Raw genomic sequence first — 15899 nt, forward strand, 5'->3', positions numbered from 1 at the left:
TCCAATATGCTTCAGCCCATTGCTACTATCACTGCGTAAATCCATCTCATTGAGGGTCGTCTTCTCTTTCTCTGTTCCTCCACTTTCTCAGCATAATTTCTTTTTCCAAGGACTGGTCCTTTCTGACAACATGACCAAAGTACAAGAGTCAATGTTTTACCATCTTTTCCTCCAAGAAGCACTCTGATGGAGGATGGAGGGAGACAGACAGACAGAAGGAAGGCAGGCAAATAGTAGAAATCAGGAGCCTGAATCATGATTATGTAATCAGGAGTGGTGACTGTCAATCGATAAAACCAAGTGTGGGGAACTAGGAATTCATAAATGCTGATTATTAAGAGTATACATTGTGCAGAATTTTCAAGTATTACATCAAAAGAGTAATTATCAAAAGAAAAGGCCTTTTTTCACATCTTTTAATGCAGTAAGTACAATCTAGAAATTTGTCTTCAGAAAATAATGTGGGTTATATAAGCAAATTGTTACATACAGGGTGTCCAGTGTTTTGTTATTTATGAATTACAGAAGCAGAAATAATTTACATGCCAAAAAATGGTGACTGAGTAGATAAATGATGAATTCTTTAGAAGATGGAATGGAATATAACTCAGAATGTGAAAGTATGTTTTAGATAAGTATTAACAACCCCAGCAAAGACTTTCTGATATACTACTAAATGAAAATGGGATAATATCTATGCATAGCAAAATGTGATTTTTTAAAAATTATAGCTATAAGCATAGAAAACAGATTAGGAAAACACACAAATATGAGAAGTTATTATCTAGCTGGTTTCTGTTGCTAGTTTTTGTTACCTTTTCTTAATTAGGAAGCAATTAGAGAGCAAATGTATTCTTTTAAAAATAAATTTACAAAATGGCTAGAGTATGTAGGGCTGCAGAAACCATCTCTCTATTGCCTGCCATGCTTTTTAAAGGTATAACTGCATTTCAGAACATCACACTCGTAACGGGACCCCATCGGTAAATGTGACAAAGCACGTCCATTGACGACTGAGAAGCTAACAATTTTTCCTTCACCATAGCTGGCTTGGACCATGTGTATCTGTGAGCTGAACCCAGATCTCCGTACTCATAGAATAGACTGACTTGCAATGCTCTATATCCTACTTTTGCCCATCCTTCTTGTGTGGAGTGCTGGTGAATTTGAACTGTGTGCCTTTGGGATTGTAGCACAGCTTCTTAACAGTAGGCCCCCAGAGCTCCCTACTTTTTATTGATTTGCATATAATCATTCATATACATTATATTTCATTTGTTGTTGTTGTTCTTATGTACTGTCGAGTTGCTTGCGACTCATAGCAACCCTATGTACAATAGCCATAAACTCTGCTCTATCCTGTGCCAATCTCACTGTCTCCAATACACCCATCCTGATTACCCTAGTCACTGAATCAATCCACCTCATAGAGGGTCTTCCCCTCCTGCGTTGTCCCTCTACCCTCCCAAGCATGATGTCCCTCTCCAAGGACTGGTCCCTCCTTGCAACATGTCCAAAGTATGTCAGACAAAGCCTCACAATCCTTGCCTCCAAGGAAAAGCCCAGTTTAACCCTCTCCAGGATGAACCTGTTTGTTTTCTTAGCAGTCCATGGTACATTCAATACTCTTCTCCAGCACCACAGCTCAAAGGCATCAATTCTCCTACTAGTCACCCTAGTCACTGTGCAACTCTCTGATGCATAACAACTGATTGCAAGACTATGGGCTATATCAGGTGCACCTTAGTCTCCAGAGTGACACCATTGCTCTTCAGTACATTGTGTTTTATACAATCATTCTTTAAATAATATTTTGTTGAATAGGCTCTTCTGAGACTGACCATGAAAGATACAACTACTAGTTATCTCTCAGTTCAGCACAAAGGAAAGAAAAACAAAGACATATAGAAAGCAGCTCGGCCTCAGGACTTACACATCATGAGAACCTCAACTGTGAAGACCTTGAAACCTTGAACTAGATGAAGCTGTCACAGGGATCAGAGCAGAAGGTCCCAGACAGAAAAGAGAAAACAAAACAAAACAAAACAAAACGTGGAACAGAATCCAGAACTGCTCAGGCTTACTCATCTGATAGAGATGGTGGAACTCCAAATGTGTGACCCTTCATCACCTTTCAAACCCGGAATTCAATTCATCCTCATGGTTCAGCCAAGTGACAGACAGACCCCAAGCAGGAACTCATTGTTTAGAGCAATCAACCATATGTGACTAAAGGGCTGTATGCATTTGCCCAGGGATCAAGCTCAGAAGGCAGGAGAGAGCAGCAAAGAAGAATGAATGGAAATGAGAAGCCCAGGAAGAGCTCACGTGCTCGGTGACAAAAGAAGTATTTGTAATTATGCAATAAAACAAAATTAACAGAAACGGTTAAATGAAAAACTGGTTTTCTCTGTAAAATTTTCACTCAAATCATAATAAAAAGAGAACTCATAATAGAAAATTGTCCTTTTTTTGGTCAAGTGGTTCAATTTAGAAGGAAGGGAGGATGGAAGGACAGAAGGAAAGAGGGGGAGAGGTAGGGGAGAGGTGGGAGAGAGGAAGGGAAAAAAGGACCCCAAACTGTCTTATGTGCTGAGTTCCGGAGAAAACATAATCCATGGGCCAACCCACTCCTAAGCCCCCCTTCACCCAGTGGTAACCAGTGGAACTCCAAGAAATCAGCAATTCCCATGGAGCTGACCTTGGAATTCAAATCTGGCAGTGAGCACAAGTATCAGAGCTTCTAAGAGCTCAGTCCACAGGGCGAGAAGTCTTTGAGCCCAAGGAGCAGATGAGAAAGCTATGACTACTCCATTTTCCTCTATCCCAAAGCAGGCCAAATCCTAGAAGTTGTGATTGATAAGATGAGAAAAGACTCTAGATGGATGGACAGATGCACGAAAGGAAGGAAGGAACACAAATATTAGAAAGACGCCCAGTCATGACTATCTACAGTTAAGAAAATTAATTGAATTGAGATGGTGTTTAAGCATAGCCAAGCAGTTGTCAAGGTTGACGATGACACGGTGATTTCTCATCCCAAGCCAAGTAGAGAGAAGCGGTTGACCCAGGCCTCTGAGTCTGAGGGGAGGGGAGGAGCATTTGGCCCTAGAAGGGGTGCAGTCAAGAATCAGATCTGAAGTTGACCCCACCACCTTCAACAGACACCACCTGGACCAGTGAAGGACCAGTTGAACTGAGAAGACCAGGGAAGGAGGTTGGGCATTTGCCTGGTGGTGCCGAAAAAGAGGCCAGTGATTTCTGCCCCCACTGGGTTTCCAAGATTTGAATTCTTTACACAAGCAGCCCAACTCATCTTTCTTCCTCAATTCAATTCTTCACCACTAGCATTTCCTGCCTTTGTAGCTTTTATGTCATTGAAGGCTTTGAGCCTTGTCTTGTACTAAATTAAAACAAGATAAAAACTGTAAGCAACTGTTTGGCTTACCTATAAATTCTACTTAAAGAGACACTTAGGAAGGGAGCTTGATCAGAACAAAGGAACAGCCAGCGTTTCAGTCTGATTTTGTCTCTTCACAGTTTGTGGGTATTCAGTTTGGTTGTCCTCAAAATAGATGTTGAGACCAGGGATCTGGGTGGAATCATTCATGTGGGAGTCGATCCAGGGGAGTGGTTAGGAGGGGAAAAGGATGGGAGCCAGTCAAGGATACATCAACTAGAAGGTCCTGCACCGTCCACTGTACAGAGTCTCTCCAAAAGAAATGTGCAAGACTTTCTACCTCTGTATTTTCCAGCATGACCCTGATTGGGAAAATGGGTTCTCTTGTGTAACGTTAACATATTCATACAAGAGTAGAATGGGTCCTAAACCACTTTCACATGATGTTGTAAATAAAGGAGCAGAACACATACACACACACACACACAAGCAATGCCCACAGTGATAAGACAGAAGCCCTATGAAGACCCACCTATATACAAATGAACAAACACCCGAAACAAGAAGAGAGGTCCATGGAAGGAATCAACATGGCTGTGATGGTTAAGGATGCTCAAGTCCAAGTGGATGCCTATAATTCTATGGTTTTTCAATTATGATGTATTAGTTTCCCTAATGAGGTCTGATATAACGCAATCTTTTCTTTGATAGGATTTGCTAGGAGCAGCCAATTAGCTAAAGGGTCATTTCATTGTGGGTGTACTGCTGTTGTTGTTAGGTGCCATCAAGTCAACCACAACTCCTAGTAACCCTACGAACAATAGATCAGAGCTTTGCCCTTATCCCATGCCAGGTTCATGATCCCTACCAGGTTCAAGTCCATTGTTGCAGTCACCGTTATCAATCCACCCCTAGAGGATCTTCCTCTCTTTCACTGACTTTCCTAGCATGATGTCCTTTTCCAAAGACCAGCTCTTCTTGGCAACATGATGAAGTATACACAACAATGTTTCACCAGCCTTGCCTCTAAAGAACACACTGGTGGCACTTCTTCCAAGACAGATTTTGTTTGTTCTTTTGGCTGTCAATGGTATATTCAATCCTTCACCATTACCACAATCCAAAGTGACAATTCTTTAGTCTGCTTTATCCATTGTGCAAATTTCAAATGCATATGAAGCAACTGAAAATGCCATGGCTTGAATCAGGTACACTTTAATCTTTAAAGTGATGTCCTTGCTCTTTAGCACTTTAACACGTTGCTGCAAATGATGGCTATAGTGAAAAAAAAAGTGTTTCTAAGCATGGTCATAAATTTAAAAGTGTGTGGCAACGTGTTAAAAGAGTTTTCTAACAGTAGATTTTCCCTAATGCAACATGTCTTTTGATTTCTTCCATTGTGAATGTTCACTGTGAATCCAAGTAAAAGGATGTCTTTTCTCCCTCTATCATGATGTTGCCTACTGGTCCAGTGATGAAGATTTTATTTTTCTTGATTTAAAAATGTAATCCACATAGAAGACTGTAGCCTTTGATCTCCTGCAGTAAATGCTTCAAGTCTTGCTCACTTTCTGCAGGGAAGGTTGTGTCATCTGCATAATGCAGGTTGTTGATGAGTCTTTCTTCAATCCTGATGCCACAATCTTCTTCACACAACCCAGTTTCAAAAATGACTTCCTCAGTATGCAGATTGAGTTTGTATGGAGTAAGGAGACAACCCTGATGCACATCTTTCCTGACTTTGAACTATGTAGTGGATGTGGCTTACATCAATAATATAAGGAATTCTGATAGAGCTTGCTTGCTCTTGTTCCTTCAGTCTGGATCCTGCATTGGCTAGCCACCTCTGGTTCTTGACCGTGAACCAGCAGCTTGTCTTACCGGATGACCTTAGATTCACCTGCCTCTGCAGCTAAGCGAGAGGTGTCTTCCCTGAGTTGTGACTCATCAGTCTGCAACTTGCCAATCTCTACAAGCACATGAGCTATTTCTGTAAGAGATCTCTGGCTTGAAACAAGTGCAGCCAGAATGTCCCTTAGAAGCAAGAATAGTCAAAATTTTAGAGATTGTTAAAGTAACTACTGGAAGCAGGAGTGACATCCACTTGCTAAGTAATATGCCTCCGGAAACTCTGTGAACTTTGATAAATATCGATAGTTGTAGAGGGGCTTCAGGCCTTCTGTTCATAGGGTCATTATGAGTTCTGCTCAACTCAAAGGCAAGCAACAACAACAACATGATTATAGGTTTTTATTTGAATAACAGAATACCAAGTAGATGGCATAATCATCTTTCTGTTGAAAAGATCCAAGTTTTTTTCTATCTTTTTATATGAAAGCATTGCAATAAAAACAAAAATAAATTGTGAAAAATGATTCAAAAAACAGGGAGAAATAACTCATAATCTTATTTGAGTAAAAAGAATATACTTTTTATTATTTGAATGCTGAGGTTTTTGCTATTTGTGTGTGTGTTTTTATTTTCTTTTGATGGCTATTTGAGTGTTGCTTTTATGACAAGTAAATTGCATTTCTCTAGTTTTTAAAAAACAAAAAACGCAAGAATAGTGAGATTTCCTCTTCAAGACTCTAGGCATATTAACAGGAAGGGAAAGTCTCTGGAGAAGTTTGTCATGCTTGACAAAGCAGCTGGTCAGTGGAAAAGAGGAAAAGCCTTAAGGAGCTGGATTGATACAGAGGCAGCAACAGAGGACTTAAGCACAGCTGGATGGTACAGGATTGGGCCGGTTTTATTTCTATTCTGCATACGGTTACTATAAGTCAGAGCCAATAAGTAACAACAACATATGCATGTAAGAAGTTATATCTTTTTTTTTTTTAATTGGTTTTGCTTTTCTAGAGAACTCAGCCTGAGACATTGGCTAAGATCTGAGTTCCTAATTTAAACGTTTAGACTTCAATATTGTGAAGAACTCAATTTCTGTTCTTTAAGGCGATATGCTTTCAGCACTTTTTCTTTACTGCAATACTAAGAGACTAAGATAATTATTGCTGTTGGTGGCTGGGCTCAATCTTGTGGGAGACCGTCTGAGAACACACCTCAGAACTGTCTCACCAAGGGAGTAAGGCTGCCGGGGTGTTTATCCACTAATTTCTCTCCCTCATTGGTGGAGAATCAGCTCACGGGTGTTAATTTCTCAGCATTTGCAGCCTGCTCTTATGTAGGCCGAGCAGGTGTTAGTGGACAGAGAATTCCCAGGGCAGAAAATGAAGGAAGTGTATATAAACTGTCTACAAGAGATCTCTGGAGAAGGACAAGGAAGGACACAGGCTGGGTACCACTAACATTTTCTGCAGGGGTGAAGAAGTATCACACAATGCGATCCCTGAACATAGACTGTGCCACGATCTGGAAGCCACTTGGGGATTTGACCCTGGCTACCTTATTCTGTTCATTTATTTGTTCAAATTTTCCTTCTTTCCAGCAACCATTCAACAAGGATCTATTGAGTAGCTAGCGCTCGTTTCGTGCCAGATGCTGTACCAGATGCTGCAGGAGTCAAAGAAGAACGAGAAGAATTCTGGGAGACAGGAGAGGAGGAAAGGCATTGGAATCTGGGAGACCAGCATGAGCAAAGGTCCAGGGAGAAAACGGCTCTGAGGAAATGGGCAGTGGTTTTGTGTGAATAGATACATGAGTGATGGGGGAGACCAAGAAGGTAAGTGGCTACATCTCTTCAGGAGCCCTGTGTCTCTCATATGACTAAGAATCATCAATGGGTTTGAATTGCGGTGTTAGTGACGAATGATAAAAACATCATGGGTCCCATGGTCCGCACTCTAGATTTTGAATAGCTCATGGTTGTTGTTCTTGTTTTGTGCCGTCGAGTCGCTTGTGACTCATAGCGACCCTATGTACAACAGCCCTAAACTCTGCTCTGTGCTGTGCCAATTGCACTGTCTCCGACACACCCATCCTGATTACCCCAGTCACCAAGTCAATCCAACTCATAGAGGGCCTTCCCCTCCTGTGCCGTCCCTCCACCCTACCAAACATGATGTCCCTCTCCAAGGGCCAATTCCTCCTTACAACATGTCCAAAGTATGTTAAACGGAGCCTCAGAGTCCTTGGCTCCAAGGAACCACCTGGTTTAACCCTCTCCAGGAGGAATCTCTTTGTTTTCTTGGCAGTCCATGGTACATTCAAAACTCTTCTCCAGCACCACAGCTCAAAGGCATCAATTCTTCTATCCTCCCTAGTTATTGTCCAACTAACTCTCTGATGCATAACAAGTGATTGCAAAGACCATGCATGGCCTTTATCAGATGCACCTTAGTCTCCAGAGAGACAGCACAGCTCTTCAGAACACTGGAAAAGTCCACAGCAGACTTTTTCATCACAATACGTCTTTTAATTTCCTGCCTACTGGTGCCATGGGCTGCCCCCAAAACCCCCAAACAAATCTGACCGGCAAGACTTGAAACCAGAGCACTCCTTATAAGAATGGAATAGACAGTCGCTGAAGGAGGACATCATGTTTATTAAGTAAAGAGATAGTGAAGAAGAGAAAGATTCTTACGGAGTAGATTGACACAGATGTTGTAACAAGGGGCCGGAGAACACCACCAGGTGGTGTTTCATGCTGTTGTGTATACAGTTGCTGTGAGTTGGAGTCTGCTGCATAGTAAGAATCCCCATACAGGAAGGAGCGCTGTTGGTCTCAGTGGGTGGGGAGTTGCATGACACCACAAAGGCAGGCAGTTTGGAGCCACCAGCTTCTCCAAGAGAGATAGATGGGAAATCTCTTCTCATGCAATTGACAACCTCTGAAAACCTGCTGAGGGTCAGTGATGAGTTGGTCCAAGTCAGGTTGGCAATGAGTTCGGGATATTTTTTTTTAAATCTCATCCATAGAAACTGCGAATGAATATACTGCCTTATATGGTAAGAGATCTATATTTGTTCCCATTCCAAAGAAGGGTGACCCAACTGAGTGTGGAAACTACAGAACAATATCATTGAATTCACATGCAAGCAAGATTCTACCGAAGATTATCCAAAAATGACTGGAACAGCACATGAACAGATAACTTCTGTAGGTCCAGGCTGGGTTTAGAAGGGGTCGTGGTACTAGGGACGTTGTAGCTAATGTTAGATGGATCTTAGCTGAAAGCAGGGCATACCAGAAGAATGTCTATATGTGTTTCATTGATTATCCATAGGCATTTGACTGTGTGGATCATAACAAACTGTGGCTGACTCTGAGAAGAATGGGAATCCCAGAACATTTAATCATGCTTATGTGAAACTTATACTTGGACCAAGAGGCAGTCGTCAGAACAGAGCAGGGTAACACCGCATGGTTCAAAATTGGGAAGTGTGTACGCCAGGGATGTGTCCTGTCTCCATACCTTTTCAATCTGTACGCAGAGCAGATTATCCGAGAGGCTGGGCTCTATGAGGAGAAGTGTGGTTGGTGTCAGGATTGGTGGAAGATCTATTAACAATCTGCGTTATGCAGATGACACAACCCTGCTTGCCGAAACTGAGGAGGACCTCATGCACTTGCTGCAGAGGGTCAAGGACTGCAGCCTTCAGTATGGACTGAAGTTCAATGTCAAGAAGACAAAGATTCTCACCACTGGACCAATTGGCATCAGGATCGATGGTGAAGAGATTGAGATTGTTCACAGCTTCAGTTTGCTCGGCTCCATGGTCAACACTCTTGGCACCAGCAGTCAGGAAATAAAAAATTGTATTGCGATAGGAAAGTTTGCTGTTAGGGACCTCTCTAAAGTACTCAAGAGCAATGGTGTCTCTCTGGAGACTAAGGTGCGCCTGATACAGGCCATGGTCTTTGCAACCACTTGTTATGCATCAGAGAGTTGGACAATGACTAGGGAGGACAGAAGGAGGATTGATGCCTTTGAGCTATGGTGCTGGAGAAGAGTATTGAATGCACCATGGACTGCCAAGAAAACAAACAGATTTATCCTGGAGAAGGCTAAACCAGGCTGCTCCTTGGAGGCAAGGATTCTGGGGCTTCGTCTGACATACTTTGGACATGTTGTAAGGAGGGACAGGTCCTTGGAGAGGGACATCATGCTTGGTAGGGTGGAGGGACAGTGCAGGAGGGGAAGACCCTCTATGAGGTGGATTGATTCAGTGACTGGGGCAATCGGGATGGATGTGTCAGAGGCAGTGCGATTGGCACAGGATAGAGCAGGGTTTAGGGCTGTTGTACATAGGGTCGCTATGAGTCGCAAACAGCACATAACAACAACAACAACAATACAGTAAGAGAGACCCTGCAAAAATGAAGGAATGAAAGATCTTGAGATTATTCTGGATTCTCCAGGCAGGTCCAGTATAATCATTGGGTTCTCATAAAAGGAAGTTAAGAACGTAAGAAGGGAGAAAGCAATGGGATGGTAGAAGCAGAAACTGAGGGATGTGGCCGTGAGGGTGAGAATGTGAACAGTGTCTGGAAGCCAGGAGAAGCAAGGTCCACGAGCTTCCCCACTAGAGCCTCCAGGAAGATCCAGCACTGCCGACTCCTTTGAATCTAGCCTTGGTAACCATCATTTTAGAGAGCCTTGATAGTGCAATGTTAGGTCTCAGCTGCTAAACAAAAAAACCACCGTTTGAACCTTCCTTCGCCTTCAGTAGAGAAGTTATCTAATGCTCTACTCCTGTAAAGATCCCAGTCTAGAAAGCCCTTGGGAGCAGATCTACTCTGTCCTGTAGGGTCACCATGGGTCGGAATCAATTCAATGGCACAGACCAAGACGATTCACCTTGGACTTGGGGCCTCCAGAACTTTAAGAGAATGGATCTGGGTTGTTGTGAGCCATGACATTCATGGATGTTTGTTACAGCAGTGATAAGAACCCTAATACAATGGTGCAGACAGCACTATGGAAAATGGGTGAGACAGAAAAAAGGCCCAGGAGTAAAGAGCTCCTGGGGGGGGGGGTGTCACAGGTGGTGGGAGGGGCACTGCAGCAACAATGGGACAAGAAATGGATGGACCAGAGAGGGCTGATGAAAATAGAACCTTTAGAACCTGGCACAGGTTGTCCAGTTTGGCTCACAGTGACCCTCTGAACGACGAGACGGAAACCTGTCCTGCACTGTGCCGTCCTCACCGTCGCCAGCACACTTGAACCCACTGCTACAATCACTCTGCCAGTCCATCTTGTCAAGAGCCTTCCTCTCTTATGCTGACCGTCCCTCCTTTCCAAGTAGGATGTCCTTCTTCAAGGACTGGTCCCAGAGGACGTGAGATGAAGTTTTACCAACCTTGCTTCCAAGGTACACCCTAGTTGCCCGTTCTCCGAGGAGGAGAGAGAATGGAGTAGGGAGACAGAGGCAGGCCAGGCCTCTGGTTTGGGGACCAAGTCAGCTGTGGAGAACGGCAGGCTGAGTGTGTCTGAGGGAGAATGGAGTTCCAGGCCCCTCCTTCCTCTGGGGCAGACGGCCTGGGCCATGACAGTGGCCTTTCTGCATAATCCACTTCTCTGAAAGACCAACATCTGCCAATGAACTGACCAATAAAACCAACCTCACCAGGACTTCCAAGTGCCTGAAGTGAGGTCCAGAAGAGGATCGACATCTGGATTGCTTGGAGGAGGACTCTGGGCAGGGAGAGAGGCCAGCAATGTCCCTACCAGCCTAGCTTTGGACTCGGCCTTTCACGCAGGTTGGGAGCCTACTCCAAGCTTCTAGTTGGAACCACCCATGAGCTGGAACATTCCCAGGGTACAGCCCATCAGGAGTAGAGAGAGCTGTCCCCTGGGCTCCTCACTGACTCACATCAGGCTCACAGCCAAGTGAGAGCACGCTGAATGACACCACTCCCGGCTGGGCGCCCACCCCTCCCTTCCTGTCCCCATCCACCCGCCCTCGCGTGCCTAGACACAGTGGGGCCAGCGGGCCACTGCTTGGCCCCCATTCTGTCTTTCATCATTAGAAACGGCTCCAAGAAGTGGGATGAGGCTCCGGCTGTGAAGTGCTGATGGCACAAGACTGGAGTGCATAGTAAATAAAAAGGAAACTCCCCGAAGAGGAGCGGAAAAGGAGATGCCAGCATTTATGCAACTAGGCCAGAGCTCCTGAACCCCCCTCACTGCAAGAGGGAGGCTGAGAGGTGGGCCGGGAAACCCGTGCTGAAAATGCAAATGCTTCCGGCAGCCACAGAAGGCTGCACTCCTGGGCGTCTCGTAGGGCTGTGATGGATGGCTGGATCCAACTGGTACAGGGCTTCTCCCTTCTCAGAACACAAGGACTCAGAAATGTCAAACCTCCAGAAAGAAAAGGGGTGGCGGGGAGCAGTAGTGTTCGCTCATTCAGCCACGTGCCTGGCTCGACGGTAGCTGCTGCTGAGGCAGAGGGAAAGGACCCAGGCCCTGCTTGCGTGGGGCTCACAGCTGCTGAGGGGTTGGCCATGGACAGGAAAGGGTGCACTGACGTCTGCATGTGGCCTGATTAAAACCTGCATGGATAGAGTGGTGACACGTGCCCACATACCTGGGCAGTGCAGAAAGGTCTTCAGAGAGCAGGGGACTCTTGACTTGAGCTTGAAAGAGGTGTGTGTATGTGTTACGTGCTGGCAGGTACGTGCTCAAGCTGCAAGGCTCTCAAAATCCATAGTGACTGCAGACCTTCCAGCCCACACACTCTCTCATTCTCATTCTCTCTCTCTCTTTCTCTCTCTCACATATTCTCTCTCTCCCATTTTATCTCCCTTATTCTCTCTCTTTCTCTCTCACTCTCTCTTGCATATTCTCTCTCTCTTATTTTTCTCTTATTCTCTCTCTCACTCTCTTCCATATTCTTGCTCTCATTTTTCTCTTATTCTCTCTCATTCTCTCTCACTCTCATTTTCTCTCTCATTCTCTCTCACTCTCATTTTCTCTCTCATATTCTCTCTCTCTCACTATCTCATATTCTCTCTCTCTCATATTCTCTCTTACACACACACACACACACACACACACACACACACACACACACACAAGCAAGGCAGACAGATGGCTGTGGAAAGTCACTCTTGGTAGATTGGCAAAGGCATGGGAGGAAGCATTAAACAGTGGCCATCCTGGAGGCCAGCATGGCCCGGGCATGAGGCACAGTGAGAGATGTGACTGGGATGGGAGGTAGAGGCTTATAGGTAATGGGAACCACGGAGGGCAATCGAGGACATGAGAGAACCAGATCTGCATTTTAGAAAAGCTGTTCCAGCCCCATCCAGTGTGGACCACTGAAGGAGGGAGACCAAGGAGGCAGCTACTGGAAGGAGAGATCAAAGGCAGGAGCCATAGGCAGCAGAAGAGGGGCTGGTGTGTTATGTCTGCCTTGAATGTGGACTCCTCCCTTATTTTTCACTGTTAGGTGCCATCAAGTGGAGTATACACCTTACAGCTACCCTATGAACAACAGATCGGAACTTGCCCTATCACACAGTGTCCTCACAATCTCTGCCACACCCAAGTTATTGTTGTAGTTACTGTGTCGAGCTACCTCCTGAAAGGTCTCCCTCTCCCTCTGTATTTCCTGGCGAGATGTCTGTTTCAAAGGATTGGTCCTTCCTGACAATATGCCCAAAGGGTGTGAGATGAAGCTTCACCACCTTGGCTTCTAAGGAGCACCTGACTGCACTTCCTCTGAAAATGATTTGTTGCTAAGGCATACATCTGGGGCTCAGGGGAAAAGTGGAAGCAGAAGAAAAGTGGATGTTATGCCCATTCTACAGATGGGAAAGTGGAAGCTCAGAGGTATGGAGCCAGACAGCTATTAATGTTGAGCCAGTTTTCAAACTCTTATCTGGCTAATTCCAAAACCTCTGAGCTTTGCCTTCAAACAAGTCACACTTTCGATTCATCCACTGCAGCTCCCACTCCTCTTCCCAACCTCAAAAATAATCCACTCAGCCCTTCCCTGGGTGAAGGCATCCAGGCCTGAATGTGTCACAGAGCAGTCAGCCTAAGAGCTTGATGGGGGAAGAGGGAGAAGCGGGTGAGGAAAGAGGGCCAGAGAGAGGGAGGAGGATGTTGTTTTCTAAGTAAGTACTTAAAATTCCCAAGGATGCTCTGGGGACACTGCTGAGACCCCAGCATCAGAGGACAAAGAAACAGCAGATAAGGTAACCAGGGAGACGGCCCTAAGGTGGAAGGAGTCTGAACAGTGTGTGTTTTTCACTCCACTAAAGTGCTTGCTTTGGCATCTCAAGGTAATGCCATTAGCTAGTTCCTCCCACATCACGTGGGCAAGCTTACGGTGCCTTGGTGGGGAGGGGGGTGCACGTTAACAATTTCATGGGCAAATCTAGAGGCTTCAGGGGCCTCCTTTACTGGCAAGAATAAACCAGCTCCAGAGACAGACAAAACCCAGGCAACAGCCTAACAACCCAAAGAAAACAAGGCACACGAGTGATCAGGTGTCACTGAGAGCCAGCAAGCTGAGAGGTGGAGGAGCTGTTATTTTAATGCACCAGCACTTTCTTGAAATGTTTCTTTAAACCAGCCCAGCTTGTATCCTCAAGGCCAGAAACCACCCAGGCTGTCCAGGGACTGGCGTGGAGGCATATCAGATTGTCCCTGAACTTTCATCTGAATAATTCAATGTGACTCAGCCACCTTTTTTAAACAGAAAACCTGATGTCTGAGAGCAAACAGGCGCCGCTCGCTCCACATCTGGAGATCTCGGCCCTGCTCCCTGACTGTTCCTTTGAGTCCACGCCTTTCCAGCCCACCTCAAGTTCCCAGCAGGCACCACCATCGCTGTTAATATCCTCCACTCTCTGGGCACAATAGCTCCATAAGATGCTCTCCCTCCCTCGTCTGAACACATTCTACTTCTTCCTGCACTCCCTGGGCTCATCAAGTGGTTAGAGACCATGTGACTGTCCATTTTTTCAGGCTCAAGTTCTTCCTCCTGACATGGACATATCATGTTCTCCAGCTAGATACTGTATGGGACAGCTTTCTGAAAACCTGTACCCAGTACGGGTGTAGCTCTTATTAATACAATTCCTTTCCATGTCTTGGGGAAAGACTTTGTGACAGGGACAAATGAAGAGGCAAATTCTTATCTAAGAAAAAAAAATGTTGCCTGATGCCAAGGTAGTGTAAATAGGCTCCTTTTGTCTATTTTGCATCCACTTCCTTTCCTCCTGGTAACATGTAATTTTGGGATGGTTGTGAGGAGAGCATATTTCTCCCTTGCCATCACCCTTGATTTCAGGGTTGCCACATAACAATACTTGCTCAATCTGTTTATTCTGCTTCCATGGATAGGAGATCAATTCAGGAGTAGCCCGGTGACAGTACAAGTGTCAATTTTGTTGAAACTGCTGAGGAAGGGAAAAAAAATCTCTTTCCACATCAATCATTTGCTAAGTTCACATAAAGTCAGAGCTGCTGGGGGACACCACATGAGAACAAAAGTACAGCTGCAATATGAAGACGGAAAGACTCAATTCTGAGGACACTAGTGTCCCTGAAGCCAGCTATACCTGAAGTCCATCTGCCTTCTTCAGTGATAGATGCCAGTTTGCATTAAGTTTTTGCTCTTAGAAGAAAGAAGACTCCTAACTGGTAGAACTTAGAGTAGTGTTCTGCACTTAGGAGAGAGAAGGAGGTATCTCTTTATATAATCTATTGGAAAATCTTGCAGGATTTGCCTTCAAAAAATATCCAAATCTTAAATCAATTAATAATTCCTGCTGTTAACACTAAGGTCCAAGACACCAATATTTCTCCTTAAATGACTGCCAAGTCCCCTGATGGCCATGCTGCCCCCATTTCCAACCATCCACAGCCCATTCTCCGCTTGGCAGGCAGAGAGAAGGACCCTCTTAACCCTGACTCTGACCACGTCCCACCAACTGTCCATCAGCTTGTTGCACTGCAGTGGCGGCAGTGGCTGGCATGCTGCTTTGAGGCTGTATTCTTTGCCACTAATATTTTAAATAAAACAGAGTCATCCAATGTGGACAGGAACAGTAGACCTGAGAGAGAGAGAGAGGGAGAGGGAGAGAGAGAGAGAGAGAAGATGGAGGGGGAGGGGGAGGAGGAGGAGGAGGAGGAGGAGGAGAAGAAGAAGAAGAAGAAGAAGAAGAAGAAGAAGAAGAAGAAGAAGAAGAAGAAGATGAAGGAGGAGGAGGAGGAGGAGGAGGAGGAGGAGAAGAAGGAGAAAAAAGAGTGACTGATTGGTGATCTACTTCCAGAAATGACTGTTCTTAAGTGCCGTCAACTATCACTTACAACAATCTAGGAACACCAAAACGGAAGTTTGCACTATCCGACACCATCTTCACAACCTCTATTACACCCAATTCTAGTATCACTGTCTCTGTATCAATCCATGTGGATGACAATCTTCTTCTCTTCCCCTGGCTATATATGTTTCCAAGAATAGTGACTTTTCCCAAGGACTAGTGTCTAATGACCACATGTCCAAAGTATGTGAGATAAAGTTTCAGTCTCCTCTCTCACTCTCATTTTCTCTCTCATTCTCTCTCACTCTCATTTTCTCT

The 15899-nt window shown here is 44.9% G+C and overlaps 1 protein-coding gene across 1 annotated transcript in view; it reads right to left on the reverse strand.

Annotated features, from left to right (window-relative positions):
- BTBD11 (BTB (POZ) domain containing 11) overlaps positions 1–15899 on the reverse strand; it is a 520423-nt gene that overhangs the window by 333232 nt on the left and 171292 nt on the right. The window lies entirely within an intron of this gene.

The sequence above is a fragment of the Elephantulus edwardii genome, unplaced genomic scaffold (assembly GCF_000299155.1).
Source record: "Elephantulus edwardii isolate Elephantulus edwardi_28Jun2011 unplaced genomic scaffold, EleEdw1.0 scaffold00211, whole genome shotgun sequence".
Lineage (NCBI taxonomy): Eukaryota > Metazoa > Chordata > Mammalia > Macroscelidea > Macroscelididae > Elephantulus > Elephantulus edwardii.